Source organism: Antechinus flavipes, chromosome 2 (genome assembly GCF_016432865.1).
Source record: "Antechinus flavipes isolate AdamAnt ecotype Samford, QLD, Australia chromosome 2, AdamAnt_v2, whole genome shotgun sequence".
Classification (NCBI taxonomy): Eukaryota; Metazoa; Chordata; class Mammalia; order Dasyuromorphia; family Dasyuridae; genus Antechinus; species Antechinus flavipes.
In genome coordinates this window covers 5,809,136-5,822,600 of record NC_067399.1, presented here as the reverse complement: position 1 = coordinate 5,822,600, position 13,465 = coordinate 5,809,136, and the positions used below count along the sequence as shown (strand labels likewise).

The following is a 13,465-nucleotide window of genomic DNA, read 5'->3' as shown; positions in this document are numbered from 1 at the left end:
AAAAAGAAAAACAAATACAAGTCAATTCATAGAAGGCAAAGGGTTTCAAGAAGTGGAAGAGAAAAAAAAATAGCCTTCCAGGGCCCGTGCAAAGGCCTGGAAATTGCAGGGCCCAATAAATAGACCAGGTAATGTAGAGGAAATGGGGCAGAATAGTGCCCAACAAATCTGGAAAGAGCAATCAAGCAATAGACATATTTTAAGGACCTACTATGTGCTAAGCATGGGATGTACAAGAGTCGCTGCCCTCAAGAAGCTTACAATCAAATGGGGAAGATGCACCCAATTAGGTACAATGGAGAGTTGGTATAGGAAAAATGGGAAATGAGGCCCCCGCAGGCTCTACCCCATCATCCAGAGCTTCTCTCTGAAGCCCTTGTTGCTTTCTTCCCTGCTCCCACCATAGTATAATTAAATCTCTTGCAAATTGTCTGTTTTCCACAACGCTATTGATTGCAGCAGCTGAGATAAATGACTATGGAGAGTTCCTTCGGATCGTGATTCTAGGGGACAAAACCAACATAAAGCTGATATTTAGCCACTAATTGATTGAGGGAGCACTTCTCCACCCTTCCAAGTGACCAAATCCCAGGCCTTCCAGACCCCAGGAGCTTAGCTGGGAAGCTGGACCTGTGGGCTGGGCTTTGTGGTGTTTGTTGAATGAATTCAGGAAGGCAGGAAGGAGTGAGCAGGGCCCTCTCCTCCCCACGCCACTCACTGAGGACGTGGCCCTCTTACTGGAACTTTTTTCACAAAGATCTTGGAGGGGGGCTAGTGAAAGACCCATTTTGCGGATCAGTCAGCAAGTGTCAACTGAGGCCTCTTGGGTTCCAAGAATCATGCTGGGCACGGGGAATGCCTGGAGCTCACCAGGGAGGCAGTTGTGCCAGCTGATTGAAAAACCAGGCCGCCATACTTGTCACACAAAGCTTTGGGCCCAGCTCTCCCACTCTTACAGTGTGATGTTAGCCAAGCTCCTCCTCCCCATCTCTGGGCCCTCCTGAATTCACTTTTGTCTGGAAAGAGGTGATCTCTTATCCTTCCCTTCCCTCTTAGGCGTCCATCTCATGTCCGGTACAGGGTCGAGCCTGTATCTACAAGCAGGCGGGTCTCCTCTGACTCAGAAATCTTGGGATCAAAAACATGGAACCCACAAACCGAATCTCCCACCGAGACATTTCATAAATGGTCAGAGGACTGAATTGACTCAGAAAGTCTGCCAGGGGACGGTTGTGTGGCAGTGGGCGAGCCCATGATCCTCAGGTGTGAGTTTCTTGTTCTGTAAAGCAGAAAATAACCCCAACGGAGTTGCCTTCGTGGAGCTGTTTGGGTGAGCGCCGGTGCTTCTAAAATCACTGTAAACTACAAGCGGCTTTGGAAGCGCATCCCACCCAAAAACCATTAGCCACAACGGCTCCACAGGAAAGCCTGAGCCGAGGCGGATGAGACTGCGGGGGTGGGGGGCAAGCTGTCCATCATCTTGGTCCGGCTGTAAATCTGAATCTAACGAGGGCATCCTTGGCCCTCTGTCATTGTCCCTGCCAGCATGACGTGGGGATGCGAGAGCTCCTTTTCTTGGAGAGCTCCGACACTCTCAGGTTTGGAGACTAAAATGAACCTGCCCAAGCCAGGGAATCTGGGTCTCCCCATCAGCCCGGCCCCAAAGTCCAGATGTTCTATTCCAGGGTCCCGTGCACAGCTGGGCTTTCCTCACTGGAGGTCGTAGCGGAGTTCTTTTCTCACCATCAAGGGAAGAAATACCTGCATGAGGAAGAATCTGATCCATGTCTGAAAATAGGCAGGCTGCTCCCAGCTCCGGGGACGGCCAGGGACTGAGCGGTACGAGAGGGTGAATAGGGATAATGGAAAGCCTAAGACCTGGGTTAAGAAAATGCCCACATGAGTACAAGGTGGAAGAGACCCGACTAGCGGGCAGGACTCGTGTGAGTAAGATGAAGGGTTCCAGGGGGTCGCAAGCACAGGCTCAGGAGATCGTGTGCCAATGGCTAGAAAATCTCATGGAGATCCGTGAAACTGGGGGTTCCCAAAGTCAGAGAGGAGAGGGCTCCAGGTGGGGGCTCAGTATATGCAACAGTCTGGAGGGGAAGATTCCAGTCACAGGTGTGCAAAGGGCTCTAATAGGAGGGAAAATGTGGAGGCAGGGGGTTCCAGTCACAGGTGTGCAAAAGGCTCTAATAGGAGAGAGAATCTGGAAGCAGGGGGTTCCAGTCACAGGTGTGCAAAAGGCTCTAATAGGAGAGAGAATCTGGAGGCAGGGGGTTCCAGTCACAGGTGTGCAAAAGGCTCTAATAGGAGAGAGAATCTGGAGGCACGTTGTAAAGGGCTTTCAAGACTAAGCAATGGGAAACCATCGGAAAGTCTTGGGTTGGGGCTATCAAAGCCGGTCTTGTTCTTTAGGAAGGGTTGGAGGCAGGGGCTGGATTGGAAGCAGGAAGATGGGAGGTGAGTATTGCAGCCAAGAGGAATGAGGGCCTGGGCCAGGGTGCTGGGCTGCGCTGAGGGCCAGGACATAGACAGGAGGCTGGGGTGCTGGGCTGCACTTGGAGTTTGGGCACAGAAGGGAGAGCCAGAATTCCCAGAGTTTGTCACCTGCTTTGCTTGGAGGGTGAGGGAGAGGGACGAGCCAAGGGGGAATTCTGAGGTTTCAGAGGCCCATCTAAAGGGGTCTGCGAGCTCCTGGTGAGTCAGAGAGCCAGTGCCACCTTGGGCCACATTGACAAACAGCCCACAAGCATTTATGAGGCACTTTGTGTGTGCACGGATGGAACCCTTAAGGAGAGGAGCTCGGAGCCCATCTGCGCCACTATGCTCTGCTTTGGGCAGAGAACACCAGCATGGAGAAGCCCCAGGAGTATGTCAAATAGGAAGATTGGGTAGAGAAACTGTGATGTTTCCTCTGGAAGGGCTAGCCGTCTCCTGTCCGAAGGACTTGACTTGCTCCATGGGACCCCATGGTCAGACCCAGGGGCAGGCGGGGTTAGGGTCACAAAGAGCTGAGGTTAGCCTTGTTTAAGGAAGAACGTCCTGCCGGTGGGAGCTGGGGCCCCTGGGAGCCAGGACTTCCCTCTCACCGTGTGACAGTGCTCAGCCGGCCACTTCCCTTGATTTACAGACCTAGAATCTCAGGACTTGGAGACCCTCTTGCCAAGGCCAGCCCCTCGCCACATCCAGGCCATCCCATTCCATCCCGTCTCTTCTAAGAAATTCAATCGCCTTCTCATTGTCCCCATCCTCTCCCCTGTGCCACCTGCTTCCTTGTGGCTGCAAACTTGCCCAGATGCCCCTTCCTCAAAAGACCCAACTACAGACAGCCATCCCTCCCACTGTCCTTCCTTGACTTTCCTCCCTTTGGTGGCTGCACTCCTGGAGAAAGCCCTTTGCCTCAGGGACCTGCCCTTCCCTTCCTCCTGCTCTGGGTAGCCGCTCTCTGACCTCATTGTCCCCAAATTGCCATCCTCATCCTTCCTGACCTCCCTGTGGCCTCTGGCTCTCAGTCACTCTGTGCTCCTGAATACCAGAGAAGACTCTTGGGGTGCTGTGACGGCCCACTCTCCTGGCCCCCATTCCTGCCTGTCTTAATCCCCCTTCCCCTGCTTTGCTGGATCTTCTTCCAGTCATGACCACTAATGGTAGGTGTCCCTTCTGACTCTGCTTTGGACCCCCTTCTCCTTCTATACTATTACACAATTTTATGCATATTTATATTTAGTCTATATACTGTTATACTTTGGGGTCTCCTATATAATCTAGAATATATAAATATATGTGTATATAAATAGATATAGATGTATACACACATGATCTCCTTGGGAATCTCATCAATTCCCTGGATTCAGCTACTATCTCTGCCTATGATTCTTAGCTCTACTTATCTATCCAGCCCTAATCTCTCTCTCTCTAAACCTCCAGACTTATATCTCCAGCTGCTCATTCGATGTCCCAAACTGGATGTCCAGGAGACAGCTTCAACTCGCCACACTCAGGGCCCTTCCCCCCAGCAACGTTCCTCCTTTTGGAACTTCCTTATTCTTGGGGAGGACGCCAGCAACCTCCCAGTCACCCAGATTTGCAACCAAGTCTTCCTCTAGCCTTCCTCTCGGTCACCCGCTATGTCCAGTCAGTCCCGATTTCCATCCGTTCTGCCTTTTGTAATATCTCTCACATACACCCTCCCTTCTCTCCCCCATGACGCCCCCTGACATAAGTGTAAAGTGCCTGGCACATAGGGAGCCACTAAACTACTGAGAGCCCCAAGCCTCCGTGGGTGAAGGCTTCTGGGAGAAGCCCCGCCTTGGGGCTCCTCCCCGAATCATACCCACACTCACCTTCTACACAGTTGGAATGAACTGAGATAAACTGTGTCTCACCCCGGCCCGGGGTTGCCATCCCTGTAACCTTTCAGTGAGAGAAGGGAGGGCACCCCTCCCAAAGGACCGCGCCTCCACTTTCCAGGATAACTAAAGCCAAACCAGTTCAATTGCTACTGAACCATTTCCCATGGAGCGCTGGCTCATGTTATACAAATTAATCAGCAGACACGGAACCCTCCCAGGAATTACTTCACGTGGAAACCATGTAAAGCAGGAGGGATCGCTCCACTTTATCCGAGCCTCCTCCCAGCTTTGTCAGCCCACGTGTCCTGCTCCGAGTTCCATTCCCTCTGTCTCTTTCTCTGCTCCGTGTTCCAAGAGTGAGGTAATCTTGTTAAAAGTATCTAATACGTTCTACATTTTACTTTCAAAACTGGCCCACTTGTTTGTGCTTCCCTCCATTTTTCTTGGGCATTTTATTTACATTGTTTAACTTTCCTCTTCTCCCCTAATAGATATTTTCTCTCATTCCTATTTCTTCCAATGACTAATTTTTTTAAAAGACAAAAATGAATCTTGATACCCAAAATGCACAAGCAGAAGGGATTCCCACATTGTCCGGAGTGACCGCCTCCTCCTGCATCCCTGTGAGGAGGCGGGGAGCCTCCTTCATCCTTGGTCCTCCTGCCGCTGGAGGCAGCGCTCGGGCGTTCTGAGCCTTTAGAAGTTGTTTCTTCTTTCTAAGTGCATCTCGTTGTGTGACTCATTTTGCTCCGCGTCACTTTGTCCAGCTCTTCGTTCCCAATGACTGCCCGTTTCCCGGGTTTGGAAGAATTCCATTTCCTTCACCGAGCCGCAGGAATCGGGCCCCTTCTTACTTTCAGGGCCTTTCCCATCCCCGGCAGAGCTGCAGCCACTGATCATGTCTGTACACGTGGATCCTTTGCCTCCATCCTCCACGCCTTGGGTGGGGCGGAAGCCCAGCTGCTGGTCAAAGTTCAGGGCCAGGTCTGACATTTTGGGCAACCTGAAAGGGCCACCTCCCACAGCCTTTCTGCCCATCCTCCTCCTCTGTAGTCAGCCCTCAGAGTCAGGTGCTCCACGCCCCAAGGGGCCCAAGGATTGATTTCATCGATTTCCGGATTCACCTTGGGTTTCCTTTCCAGTCCTGGGCCATTTAGCTAAGTATCTAAAAGCATCCTTGGGAGGAGGACTGCACGGGCATCTCCTGCCAACGGAGGGGTCCAGTACACAGGGAGGGCGATCGGCCCCTTCCCTAAAGGCCCCTCTCAGCCAGCACGTGCTGGTGTGGGAGGGGGAGGGGAGCCACACTCTTCCAGGTGTCTGAGTGGGGGGGAGGGGAGGCACATCTTTCCAGGTGTCTGAGTGTGGGGGAGAAGCACATCCTTCTAAGACTGAATTCAGTCCTTTGGGACTGAAGGGGAAGGGGAGGTACATCCTTCCAGGTGTCTGAGTAGGGGGAAGGATACGTCCTCCTAGGCCTCAATGGGGGGAGGGGAGGCACATCCTTTTGGGACCCTATGGGGGAGGGGCACATTTTAAAGGCGGAATGGGAGAGGGGAGGCACATCCTTCTGGGACTGAACAGGGGAGGGGTCCGTCTTTTTAGGATTGAATTTGGGGGGAGGCACATCCTTCTAGTATGAATGGGGGGCTTCCCAGGTGGTGACCATCAGCTGGCTCGGGACACCAGTGCTAGAGTCAGACCACCCCCTCCCATCAGCCATAATCCCTCCTAGACAGCTCCCTTTGTTTGGACCCGGGCGCCCCCACACCCAGTCGGCATGCAGCTGCAAGACTGCTTATTCCTCACTGAACCTGTTCCAAATGATGGTGACTAAGCCGAGTGTAGTCACCTGACCCAGGAACCAGAGCAAACCCCATCTCCGGGATCCTGGATGAAGAATTGGGAGGGGCCTCTGGGGGAGTGAGTCCAACACCTTCATTTTTTACAGATGAGGAAACTGAGACCCAGAAAGCTTAGGAGACTGAGATGCTGACCGCTGGAGGGATTTCATAAATCTTTCTTGATTGTCACAGGAGGTCACAGAGAGAAAGGAGGGGAAATATTTATTAAGCACCACTCTGTACACCTTCCAGTCCGAAGAGACAGCCCGGGACCCAGCAGGGGAGGGGGACTTGATTTTCTGGATAGAATGTGTCCAGCCCCTGACTCAGCTGCTTAAGTCCCAGTAGACCCTTGAGGGCCCTTTCTGACCCTGAGAATCTCCGATTCTATCATTGTGTCAGGCATTTTAGCCAAAATCAAAGGCTCCAGAAATAATATTTTATTTGATTTATTCATCTAAAATGTGAAAGGTAAAAAGCCTTGCACATAATAGATGGGAAAAGCCCCACACAAAGTCAGGGATCCCAGGCAGCCCTCATCCTTCCACAGCCACACAGGAAGACACATTTGCTGCTCTATCTTGGCCAAGGCGAACGTTCTCTGAGTTTCCTCACTTCTGGATTTAGGCTCGGATACCCTTTTCTAAGAGCCCTCCCAGCTGGGCCGTCCTTCCCTTAAGAGCGTCATCATACAAAAGAGAAAAAGTCTTAATTCAGATTCCACTTAGCACATTTCTTGGTCATGTAACCCTGAGTCTCCCAGCCTCAGTTTCTCCATTTGCAAATAGAAGCAATAACTGTCTCTTAGCCCAGAGCATTTTTTGTGAGGACTCCGCAAGATGAATGTGTTGCACTTGCTTTCTACTACTCAATCTCAGGCCACCAAACACACACACACACACACACACACACACACACACACACACACACACCACTGCCCTGGAGGCAAGAGCTACAGTCCTTGACACCCTGGCCCCTTACAATCGCCAAATCAGCACTACATTCCCAGAAAGGACATATCAGTCATGAATCACTGGCCATCCCCCAAGCCTGAAATTCTCCCCCTCCTGGCTCCTCACTTATCCTGTATTTATCTGGTTTGTATCAAGTCATCTGCATGATGTCTCCCTTGTTGGATTGTGAAAGAATCTCCCGAACAGAGACTGCCTTTGTTCTCCCTCTGCAACACTGTAGCAGTGTCTGCCTCTGTTCTCCCTCTGCAACACTGTAGCAGTGCCTGCCTCTGTTGTCCCTCTGCAACACTATAGCAGTGCCTGCCTCTGTTCTCCCTCTGCAACACTGTAGCAGTACCTGCCTCTGTTGTCCCTCTGCAACACTGTAGCAGTGCCTGCCTCTGTTGTCCCTCTGCAACACTGTAGCAGTGCCTGCCTCTGTTGTCCCTCTGCAACACTGTAGCAGTACCTGCCTCTGTTGTCCCTCTGCAACACTGTAGCAGTGCCTGCCTCTGTTCTCCCTCTGCAACACTGTAGCAGTGCCTGCCTCTGTTCTCCCTCTGCAACACTGTAGCAGTGCCTGCCTCTGTTGTCCCTCTGCAACACTGTAGCAGTGCCTGCCTCTGTTCTCCCTCTGCAACACTGTAGCAGTGCCTGCTTCTGTTGTCCCTCTGCAACACTGTAGCAGTGCCTGCCTCTGTTGTCCCTCTGCAACACTGTAGCAGTGCCTGCCTCTGTTGTCCCTCTGCAACACTGTAGCAGTGCCTGACGTACACTAAGTGCTTCATAAATACTGCTTGACTTGATGGTTTACCCATTGTGGAGTGGAAGTTGCTTTTGCTCATTTTTTAGACATTTCTTTATATATTTTACATGCTGGATTCTTATATTTACATTATTGGCCGTTCCAGTACAAAATTTCTATACAATAAAGAATGTTTCTTTTACTTACATTCTTTATTGTATAGAAATTTTGTATAATTTTTGTTTAAATGTGGCTCTCTTGTCCCCAGGAACTACTTCAATTTATTAGATAGGAACAAAAGATATCCTTCCTCCTTAATTTATGTAAGTACATGCTTCCTTTCACTTTGACCTTTTAATATTTCATTTGCATTTTCAAGTGTTTGAGTCTCCCATCCAGCTGGAATACACTGACATAGAGGATGTGAGAGGTAGCATAAGTCCATCCTCCAAAAAAAATACCCAATTTTCCAAGTACATTTGTTAAATAATTATTCTTTTTCTAAATCTCAACAAATTCGTATTTAATTTTCCAAGTATATTTGTTAAGTCATCATTCTTTTTCTTTGGAAATGGCACAGTGAATAGAGCACTGGCCCTGGAGTCAGGAGCACCTGAATTCAAATGTGGCCTTAGACACTTTAACAGGTGCTAGCTGTATGACCCCGGGCAAGTCCCTTATCCCGATTGCCATAGCAATAAATAAATAAATAATAAATGAAAATCTTCTCTATAGATCTCTGGCTTCTAAACCTTCCTTCACAGAGACAATAGTCACTGTTACTTCATATTAAACACCAAATGCAAGGCTGGGAAAAGCTGCTTGTGATGAGGATTTGGGGGTGCTGGGACTTGCTCTGAGGTATTTCTATAGAGTCAGGGAAGGGAATGGGTGTGTTCTGTCTGTGATTTAAGAGGCTGGATGAGGCATCTGGGGAGAAGGCAGAAGGTTAGGAAAGAGTTCTTCCTTGTCAGAAGTGATTTAACTGTTCTGTTATTAAGAAACTATTAGAAAGAGAGTTCCCTGGGGAGTCTGTGGGAGCTGGGGAGTTTAGTGCATTCTGAAAAGACTTCCCTGTCATGACTAATAAGAGGGCAAGGAAAAGGGGCTAAACCAGCTGATTGCTTGGGAGGCTGAATTTAACTCTTCTTGTGGAATACACACGTGTGTGTGTGTGTGTGTGTGTGTGTGTGTGTGTGTGTGTAGATAGATATAAATATAGATATAGATCTAAAGATGGTTAAAATCAGTGTCTTGAGGGAACTGAGCAGCACAATTGTGTTTGTGGAAGTGGAACTAGGCTGTGGCAGAGTGGATGTAGCCCACTGCATTCTGGCCGCTCTGAGGGCTGGGAAGTTGTAGCAATTTATCAGACTTCATGGTTGCTGTCGCTATCACTTGTGACTACATTGAAGCAACTGCAAGAAAGGAGAGTCCTTCAGGCCAAGCCAGAGGAAGGCCCCAGAGCCCAGAGGGGGATTTGCCCAGCAGCACACAGGAAGCCGGGTTGCTAAGGTTAGGACTGGGCTTCAAATCTAGTGCTCTCTGCACTGCAGCAAAATGACCTTTTCTTTTGAGGCAATTATTGGTACTGTGGATAGAGCCGGGAAATTTGAGGTGATCCTGGCCAAGTCACTCTACCGCTTTCTCAGTTTCCTCTTCTGTAAAATGGGGGCAAAAAAGCAGCCACCTCCCAGGGTTGTTGTGAGGATCAAGTGAGATACTATTTGTATAGTGTTTAGCCAGGCACACAGTAGGTGTTTAATGAATGCTTGTTTCCTTCTTTCCCAAGTACTATTTAAAATAGGCAAGCTTTTCAACCTGATGTATTTAATTAAGTAAAATGCCATCTTTCCCTATGAAAAAATAGCTCATTTACATTCTCTGAGGACAGAAGAATGGATGGTAAGCACATATGTAATATATATTATTTTAATATATAATTATATTAACATATATGTTTATATATACAATGTATCATATTTTAATATATATGTGCTTATCACCCATCCATATATGTGTGTGTGTGTGTGTATATATATATATATATATATATATATATATATATTCATATATACATATTCATACATATATATTTCTCAGGGGGAAAGAATATATATATATTCTTATATACATATACATACATATATATATATATTTCTCAGGGGGAAAGAATATATAGATAGATATTCTTTCCCCCTGAGAAATAGGAGAACAAGGGAAGCGGGGATGCTTCTGAAAATAGCTGAGTGAGTACACCTTCAAAGTCATCTCACCACATAGTAAAAGGAAGTCTATTTTTATCCCTATTCTTTCCAGACCAACAGGGCAATAGCCAGTGAGCGCAGTGATGTCTGCTCTGAGGCTCAGCAGAGTCACACGAGAGCTCAATGTCCCCTGACACTTGACATGAATAATTCACAGCTTTGCGATGGCGGCGCCTTTTGGCCCTGGTTTGGCAGACGTCCCTCGTGTCTGAGCGTCCAATCCTTGGGAATTGTTGGGGGTCCTAGATTCTCACCCCTCTGGAGCTCTCTAGCGCCTCCCACAGGAGGCTTGTCCAGATTCATCAGGATGTGGGTGGACCCTCCCCCTTTCCTTTACTCTTATTTCACATATAATTTGGTAGTTTCGATTGCCTGTACTGTAGCCAGTAAACTCCCTGCAGTCAAGGACAGTTTATATTTGTCTTTTCTATTTGTCCGTATTTGCCAAGGCTTAGCCCAGTGTGTGGCACATAGTAGGAATTTTGTAAAGAAAATCATTATTTGAAGAATTTGAATTATTTTAAATTAATTCATTGAAGAAATGAAAAATGGAGAGTGGACGTGGATGGAAAGACTGGGTCTCAGCGGAAGAGAATGGAAGGGATGGACATGAAAAGGAAGGTCTATGATGGATATTGGTGAAAAGACTGGATCTCAGTGGAAGAGAGTGGAAGGGATGGACATGGAAAAGAAGGTCTGTGATGGATGTGGGTGAAAAGACTGGATCTCAGTGGAAGAGAATGGAAGGGATGGACATGGAAAGGAAAGTCTGTGATGGATGTGGGTGAAAAGACTGGATCTCAGTGGAAGAGAGTGGAAGGGATGGACATGGAAAGGAAGGTCTGTGATGGATGTGGATGAAAAGACTGGAGCTCAGTGGAAGAGTGGAAGGAATGGACATGGAAAGGAAGGTCTGTGGAGGATGTGGATGAAAAGACTGGAGCTCAGTGGAAGAGAATGGAAGGGATGGACAGGGAAAGGAAGGTCTGTGATGGATGTGGGTGAAAAGACTGGAGCTCAGTGGAAGAGAGTGGAAGGGATGGACATGGAAAGGAAGGTCTGTGGAGGATGTGGATGAAAAGACTGGCTCTCGGTGAAAGAGAATGGAAGGGATGGACATGGAAAGGAAGGTCTGTGGAGGATGTGGATGAAAAGACTGGAGCTCAGTGGAAGAGAATGGAAGGGATGGACATGGAAAGGAAGGTCTGCGATGGATGTGGGTGAAAAGACTGGATCTCAGTGGAAGAGTGGAAGGAATGGACATGGAAAGGAAGGTCTGTGGAGGATGTGGATGAAAAGACTGGAGCTCAGTGGAAGAGAATGGAAGGGATGGACAGGGAAAGGAAGGTCTGTGATGGATGTGGGTGAAAAGACTGGAGCTCAGTGGAAGAGAGTGGAAGGGATGGACATGGAAAGGAAGGTCTGTGGAGGATGTGGATGAAAAGACTGGCTCTCGGTGAAAGAGAATGGAAGGGATGGACATGGAAAGGAAGGTCTGTGGAGGATGTGGATGAAAAGACTGGAGCTCAGTGGAAGAGAATGGAAGGGATGGACATGGAAAGGAAGGTCTGCGATGGATGTGGGTGAAAAGACTGGATCTCAGTGGAAGAGAATGGAAGGGATGGACATGGAAAGGTCTGTGATGATAGAAGGAAAATGTCTTCATTTGAGGGGATAGAAAACAGACCTAAGACATTTCCCAGAAGACATGTTCTGAATCCTGGGACCTTTCCCTAAGGCTGGCCTCCCGCCCCTGGGTCTCCTGGGATGCCTCCGTGTGTTGGTGACACCACGTGTGTGTTGGGAAGGCTGGCCCCTGGGCCTTTGCCTTTCCATCCAGGCAGATGCCATTGTAGGGATCTGGCCCGTATTTGGAAGCGACCTCCACGGGGGCCACCCTGACGAGCTGTGAGCTCCGAGGTGCCATAGTTTCTAGGGCAACTCTCCAGAACAAGGTGCCAGCCGCCTGAGGAGGGTGTTACATAAGAAACTCCCGGTGGCAGCTGGGGGGGTGAGCTGGCAAGGGATGCCCTGGAAAAGGAGGCAGAGCTGGGCTGGCCCTGCCGCCTGAGGCGAGAGCGGGTGAGGCTGCCGGGCTCCTCGGGATGAGAAGGGGGAGAATCCAGGTCCTCGGGAGCTGAGAGACGAGCAGTGTCCAGCGGCCGGGTCCTCACCCTGAGAGCGCCCACGAGGCGGACGGCTTCCTCCCTCACGCCTTGCCGGGTGACCTCGGGCTACGTCCTCTGCTGAAGCCCTCGGTGATCTGGCCTCAACTTCCCTTTCCAGCCGACTTGCTCCCCCCACCCCTCGTGACTCAGCCGAGCTGGCTCTCTCCCCGTTTCTTACATAAGATGCTCCATTTCCCGTGTCCGGGGCTCAGCCTCGGCCACAATCCCCCCTCGGAACGCACACCTTTACCTCGGTCACGTGAGTCTCAGGCATCCTTCAAAATACCACTTGGACAACAGTTTGTAAAGGAGCACTTATTGAGCGCTTACTGAATGCCAGGCAGTGGAAGGAACACGGAGGCTTTCCTGATTTCAGCCCCCTTGTTGTTGCTGCCCACTCCCAAAAGACTCCGAATTTAGGGGCCCGATTTGCCAGTGGCGCTGGGTGTGCCACGGCTCTGTAACTCATGCTCTTAGCTGTGGGCTCTCTGACCACTAGGCCACGCTGCTCTGGCTCTATGGTCTTGTCTCACCCATTTTTGGGTAACTCTTTGAGAGCAGAGCTGGTTTCGTGCCTCATGGGCAGTTCTGGGACGGAGCAGTTTAAGAAACGTGGGTAGAAAGAACTGACTGATAGAAGGCCATGTCCCTGGAGTAGTTGGTTAAGGAGCGTTTATCAAGTGCTTTGAGATCCCTCCAAATGGGGAAGATGCAGTCAAGCTGTAAATGGGACACACTGGAAATTACCAGAGGGAAGAAGACTCAGAAAGACTCTGCACAAAGTGGGATTTTAGTTGGGACTGGAGAGAAGCCAAGGAAGCTAAAAGGGAGAAGGGAGAATATTCGGGAGGGGGCGCAGCTAGAGGCAGATGCTTGGAGATGGTAGATGGAGAGTGTCCGGTATCACTGGGTGGCCGGGTTTGTCAGGGCTGGGGCTGGAGAGTGAGGGCTAAGAGGACACGCAGGAAGGGGCTGCTCTCCCACAGGATTCTGGGACACGGGAAATTCCCAAATCCTAGAATTTCAGCGTTTGGGCTCAGTGCTGGCCACTTAACCGTTCTGTCACTGACTCAGACAAAAGCACATCCTCCGCTTGGCAAGGACACCTGCTGATGGTCCGGGACCAAAAGGAT

General features: G+C 49.7%; 1 protein-coding gene and 1 long non-coding RNA gene across 7 annotated transcripts in view; both read left to right on the top strand.

Annotated features, from left to right (window-relative positions):
* The window catches only part of VSNL1 (visinin like 1), a 69,136-nt gene that overhangs the window by 38,127 nt on the left and 17,544 nt on the right, over positions 1-13,465 (top strand). The window lies entirely within an intron of this gene.
* On the top strand, positions 10,245-11,971 carry LOC127547302 (uncharacterized). Of its 6 annotated transcripts, XR_007950155.1 has the most exons (4): positions 10,245-10,931; positions 11,005-11,075; positions 11,149-11,367; positions 11,439-11,971. It is a non-coding gene; the product is annotated as an uncharacterized LOC127547302 (long non-coding RNA). The 6 variants fall into 6 exon arrangements; XR_007950153.1 differs by having other exon boundaries at positions 11,005-11,367; XR_007950152.1 differs by lacking the exon at positions 11,005-11,075 and having other exon boundaries at positions 10,248-11,004; positions 11,076-11,367.